Raw genomic sequence first — 6000 nt, forward strand, 5'->3', positions numbered from 1 at the left:
TGCTGAAGTGTGTGCTCTTAGCAAAAGAATAGACCAGAAAGTGAAATAACAGCTTTATACAGAAGGGGGATGCTCAGATGGAACTAACCAAAACATTTCTTTCCCTTTCCTTTGGCATAGGACTCGTTCCCATCAAAACTAAAGGTTGTGCCCCGAGTTGTGCAGCCTGTGGAGAGAGGCACTTTGATGTGAAAGAGAATCCTAGTGAAGTACCGGATACAAATGTCTCTGTGGAAACAGGAGGAACTTCCAGAAGCAGGAAAAAACATTGTCAGAGAGAGGGTTTATTTATCCCTTCTCCATCATCACTCAGACAGTCTGGGTGGTTTCCTCTTGCAGATCTATGTGCTGTGAGGAGGGTTCCGTGCTAATCATGGGGCAAATGTTGACAAATGTCACATGATCATCAAAGCATAAATATCCAGTCTCACACTTGGAGATTGGATCAAGCTCCAGACCCAGCTGTTCATGACTTGGGACCAGAGATGGGGGGAATCTGTCAATTTTGGTTTCACTCAGTTTCTAATTTTTCAAATCTTGTTTGTTTTCCCACATTTCCACATTAGTTTGTGATTATTATTTTTTAAGTCCTCATGAAAATTCATCAGTATTTTAGTACATTCTCCTAATGTACAAATTTTTGCAAGCCATATCCGTTTTAATGCACCTTTTACCCCAGTAAATGCCTTTTTGTACATATTACTTGGCTAGAACTGTGCTGAAAAACTGGGAGAACTGCAAATTACAAAAGTACAACTGTGATTCATTTTCCATGCTAAGTAAGTTCTTCTTACACACAAACTGGACTGAATTTCTTCCCTATCCTTACTAGTGACACATCTTGTTTCAGGAAAGCCACTTTCTATGTATTAAGTCTTAACTTCATGAGGCTGTCAATATTTAAACTGTCGCTCTGTACTAGGGACAGGGAGTAAGCCCTGTTGAATTCAGTGGAGTTTAGCTCTGAGTAGACATGCATGGACACACACTATCTGTTATGTGTTTCGGATCTCTTTGTGAGGTTGCCCCTGAGATTGCTTCAGAAACTGCAAAAGGAAAGCAACTTATAAATGAAATAAATAAATCCCTTATTCTACCCTGTACTTAGGACTTAAAGTCAATCAAATAACACACATTTTTTTAAAAATCCCAAAGACTGAGTATTACTGCAAAAATATACTACATGCAAACTATAAAAGCCAGCAAAAGCAAATTGAAATACCTACTGAAAGCCAAAACCAACACATTCATTTATTTAAATATTGATCTTCAAAATGGTTAAGAACAGTTTAAGAAATATATGTAGTTAATAAACAGTATACCTTCTATTTGATATAGAATCTTGAAATCAAAGCTAGCCCACACTATTCTCTGAAAGGTTGCCAAAATAAGAGAGACATATATCACTCTTAGAAGGCATTCTAGGTTGGAATTTGATAGACCTCTAGAGGAAGTCATTTCAACAGTTTTGAGGAGAATGAAAATGGCTGTGTGATCCCTTGATACTTGGATCAATAGTTCAGTCAAGAAGACACTCTCAGTTGATCTTTAGGGCCATAATAGAGAATTTAGAAATATGGTCCAATTATAGTTCTCTGGGTCTAGACTACTTTTCTGTACTTTTCCAGATCTGCCTTAACCTTGGTTGGGCAAAAGCAAAAGCTCCAGGCTATATGGTCAGCCTCAGATTTTGACAATCCTGGGCACGAAAGGCTCAGATCATTTTGGGAAGATATACCTGTATACTGAATGTGTGAATCAGCTCTAACTCGGCTGGGACAATGTAGTCTTAGTTTAACATGTGCATCTTAAATATTCTGTTGTGCAATAGCACACAAGCTACATCTAAATGAATAACTCCTTATTAAGGAAGGAAAACCACAGACAGGGTACAATGAAATCTGAAAGAGGAGACACAGAGAGGCAAAGAAACGAGACCAAAAGGCAAATTCTTATAGTATAAGGGTCCCCCCCCCACTCTCCTATACCTGAGTTTGATGTTCTTTCCTTTTATCTTTCCATATCAAGGAAGCAATAAGTCTTACCAGCCTCAGGGGTTGAAAAACAACAGAAGGTGATGCAATGGTTGCTCATCACTGGATGACAGGTGAATTGCCCACAAGCTATTATCTATAAAGATGGGAACAGATCAGTTAGGAGTTGCCCAGCCACCAAACCGCAACAGCATACATATGTTGTGATGTGACATGCCTGTCTCTTTATATCTATATTAGCTTCCATAAGTAAAATTTACTGCTGCAAACCAAGTAGTGAACAACATCTGTGCACTTTATCATAATTGTCACCTTTAATTTAATCAGTCCGCTTCTTTCCCAAGTTAAGGCCCTGTGAGAATTTGTGTTTATTGCTCCTACCATTAGTGTTAATGCAGCAAATGATCCACAGAGTAAGCCAACAGAGGACAGAGGGGTGGTTTATTCTTGACATGTCCCCTTGTGATCACCTCAGAAATGTGTGGGTTGCTGCCATGTTCATAGCTGAGCTGGGATCCTGTAAACTATGCTATAATTATAGCAATCAGGGAAGCCATGTATACACCATGTTGCAGCCATGGCTCATACAAATACAATAAACACTGTTTAAAAGATAGATTGTCAAAAATATCTCACAGTGATGTAATTATTGCTGTTCATTGCATCCCGTATGTTCTGGGGTCTCTGCCAAACAGTGAGCTAGTGTAGAAAAGTGGTCAGAGTGTTGGACTAGGGTTGGGAGAGGGTGGTACTGTGGTCTGAACCACTGGGCCTCTTGGACTTGCCGATTGGAAGGTCGGCGGCTCGAATCTGCGCGACGAAGTGAGCTCCCATTGCTCTGTCCCAGCTCCTGCCAGCCTAGCAGTTTGAAAGTTTGCTGTGGCAGGAAGGTAAATGGCATTTCTGTGCGCTCTGGCACTCGTCACAGTCCTCCATGTGCCAGTAGTGGTTTAGTCATGCTGGCCTCATGACCCGGAAAGCTTTCTGTGGACAAACAACAGCTCCCTTGGCCTGAACAGCGAGATGAGCGCCACACCCCATAGTCGCCTTTGTCTGGACTTAACCATCCAGGGGTCATTTATTTTTTACTTGAGAGAAACCAGGGTTCAAATCCCCACTTGACCATGAAGTACACTTGGCGACTTTAGGCCAGTCTCAGCCTCTCAGCCTAACCTAATTCATCACAGGGTTGTTGAGAGGATAACATGAAAGTGTGTGTATGTATGGACAACCATGTATGCTACCTTGAGCTTCAGTGGGAATGGGCACTGGAATATAAATGCAATGTAAAATATCTATTGTCTGCTTGCGCATGCACACAGAGGGGGGAGATAAATGGCAATGTACACAGACTAAACAGTTTTTAGGAAATAGTTGTGTTTCTGTGTAATCCACTTATATTAAGTGATATATGAACATTAATAAATAAATAATAGGAGCAGAAACAAAGTGACCAAACAGGAGATGAGTGAGACCGCACATCAGGAACTGTTGCCTGTTCTGAAACTTCTGTGATACAACAGTATAGATTACATAGTGTGAAAAAACTATGTGCCCTATCAAATAGAAGAAGGGACTTGGATCAGAACGACAGGAATTCAGTTCCTTGCTTGGCCATGCATTCTATTAGACCAGTTCCTGTCTTTCAGCCTAACCTAGCTGACAGTGTTCTTGTGAGGAAACATGAGGTAAACCATCTGAGCAGAGCTACAAAGAGTGGAGCACAGCACACAAAGGGAAGAAACAAATGTGTAAGTGCAAAGTTTTCTTTTACTCATCCCAGAATGCAGCTCCTGTCTTCTAAATTTCATTATAACTCAATTGGTTGTGACTAGATATATAAAGCCAGATTTTGTTTTGCTTTTTTTGAATCAATGAGATGTAGAAAGCTATTGATCTGAGTGCTGGAACTTCTGTTTGCACTGACAGTTCTCATTCCCCTTTGATTTTTAACAACAGTGGGTGTTTTATGCCCTAAAATCACGTGACCCAATGAAACTTGGGAGACAGAAATCATGCTGAGGTACCCCCTTGGTATCTATTTACTTTTGCTTGTTTTAGCAAGGCGTACCCATGAGATCAAAGAGCTAAATGCTATTGTACAGTAGCTAGTTGTTATAAACATTTTCTTCCCAAAAGTAAATTGCAGAATGGGCTCTTTATTTGTGCAGTTGCATTTTACAGCTGGAAATAATGCAGGTTGTGATTCTAAGAAGAATTCACGTTGTTTTCATTTTCTTAAAGCAAACTCTCTTTTTTGTGGTTGAGGGGTTAAATTAGCCACCACAAAGGAAGGCAGCTTTAGAGCACCACACTGCCCTCTCTGCATGTCTTTCATACTTGCTTTCATCTCTTGTTATATGCTTGGGTGTGTTAGGCTGTGGTCAACCGGTCTGGAAAGAGAGAATTATGCCAGCTTTCTCTAATAAACCTGGATTATGAACACACTAAATAATAAGGATTTGAGGAAGTGACTGCATAATGCTGTGCATACGTAAGCTGCACTGAACACTATAAAATAAATAAACATGCATTGGATCGCTCTGTGAATTAATAAAACATTTAAACCAGAGATGAATTGGTGATTCCATCATGAGAATAAAATAGGCAATAGAAAGGTGAGCTGTGGAGACCATGAAAATGTGCTGATTGTTAGAACCTAATAACCTAAGAAGAACCCCACTGGAGCAGGCCAAAGGCATATCTAAAAGGTAAAACAAGGTAAAGGACCCCTGGACAGTTAAGTCCAGTCAAAGACGACTAAGGGTTGTGGCACTCATCTCGCTTTCAGGCTGAGGGAGCTGGCATTTGTTCACATACAGCTTTCCAGGTCATGTGGCCAGCATGACTAGACCACTTATGTATGGCACAGAACACCGTGCCAGAAGCCAGAGCACATGGAAATGCCATTTACCTTCCCACTGCAATGGTACCTATTTATCTACTTGCACTGGCATGCTTTAAAACTAGGTTGCTAGGTTGGCAGGAGCTGGGATAGAGCAGTGGGAGCTTACTCCATCGCAGGGATTCAAACCGCTGACCTTCCGATCAGCAAGTCCAAGAGGCTCAGTGGTTTAGACCACAGCTCCACCCGCGTCCTTAACCACCCAGGGGTCATTTACCTTTACCTATCTACTTTAACACCATGCTCTCACAGTGGCCACAGAATGAATGAGTGAGTGTGTGAATATGTGTTCTAAGAATAAAATTGATTAGTTAATGGATATGTTATAGCCCTTTGTACTATACTGAAGTGAGAGCATATTGAGCCAATGTGTGTGGTGTCTCCTTAAGGGTAAAGGAAGTGTTGGATTTTACATTGAATATGTCAATGTGAGTTCTTATTTCTAAACTTTCAAAATGCCCCTTCATTCCCTAATGTGCAGTTAAAGCTTACTTTGGCTTCAAATGAGACACATTTTGTTTTCCAAGCTTCAGAAACATTTTGGTCACATTTGTCACTTTGCTAGAGAGAGGAAGGGGAAAAGGGCATTTGGCAGCTATGTGAAGGAAGGCATTCTGACTGGGAAGGGGGGGGGGGGGAGACTACAGAACTTTTCCGAATCACCAGCCTTTCTGCTTCCACTTATCACTGCATGAACCATAACGATGCTGGGTCATTCACTGATTTATAATATCAAAATATTTAGCAATAGCCTGATCCTAAATTCTAATCACAGGCTTAAATATAGTCTAGTGTAGAACAGCTGTCCTGCACACCACTTATGGAGCAGAAGAATAATAGAATTGGCTAGGGAAGAAAATAATTCTACCCGAAAGCCATCACTGAAATAGCTTCACGTAAATGCACCTTAGTCAGTCTTTTTCAACTAAAGTCTTGATAGTCCTCAACAAATGTTTTGTCACTCATTCTTCCTCTGATGATGCCAAATGGGAAATCAGAGGATTTAAAGTCCCACAGAGAGAAGTGTTGCAGGCCAAATGCTTGACATCTCTTGGGGAGTGGGAGGCTAAAATGCAAGGAAAAGGTGTACAGTTTGCTTCA

General features: G+C 40.9%; 1 long non-coding RNA gene across 1 annotated transcript in view; it reads left to right on the forward strand.

The window, feature by feature from the left end:
- The window catches only part of LOC308485090, a 38190-nt gene extending 37704 nt beyond the window's left edge, over positions 1–486 (forward strand). The window contains exon 3 of the long non-coding RNA XR_013990338.1: positions 121–486. This is a non-coding gene — a long non-coding RNA (uncharacterized lncRNA). The remainder of the gene's footprint in view (positions 1–120) is intronic.
- The last annotated feature ends 5514 nt before the right edge of the window (positions 487–6000 follow it).

Source organism: Podarcis pityusensis (assembly GCF_964106645.2).
Source record: "Podarcis pityusensis genome assembly, chromosome: 9".
Lineage (NCBI taxonomy): Eukaryota > Metazoa > Chordata > Lepidosauria > Squamata > Lacertidae > Podarcis > Podarcis pityusensis.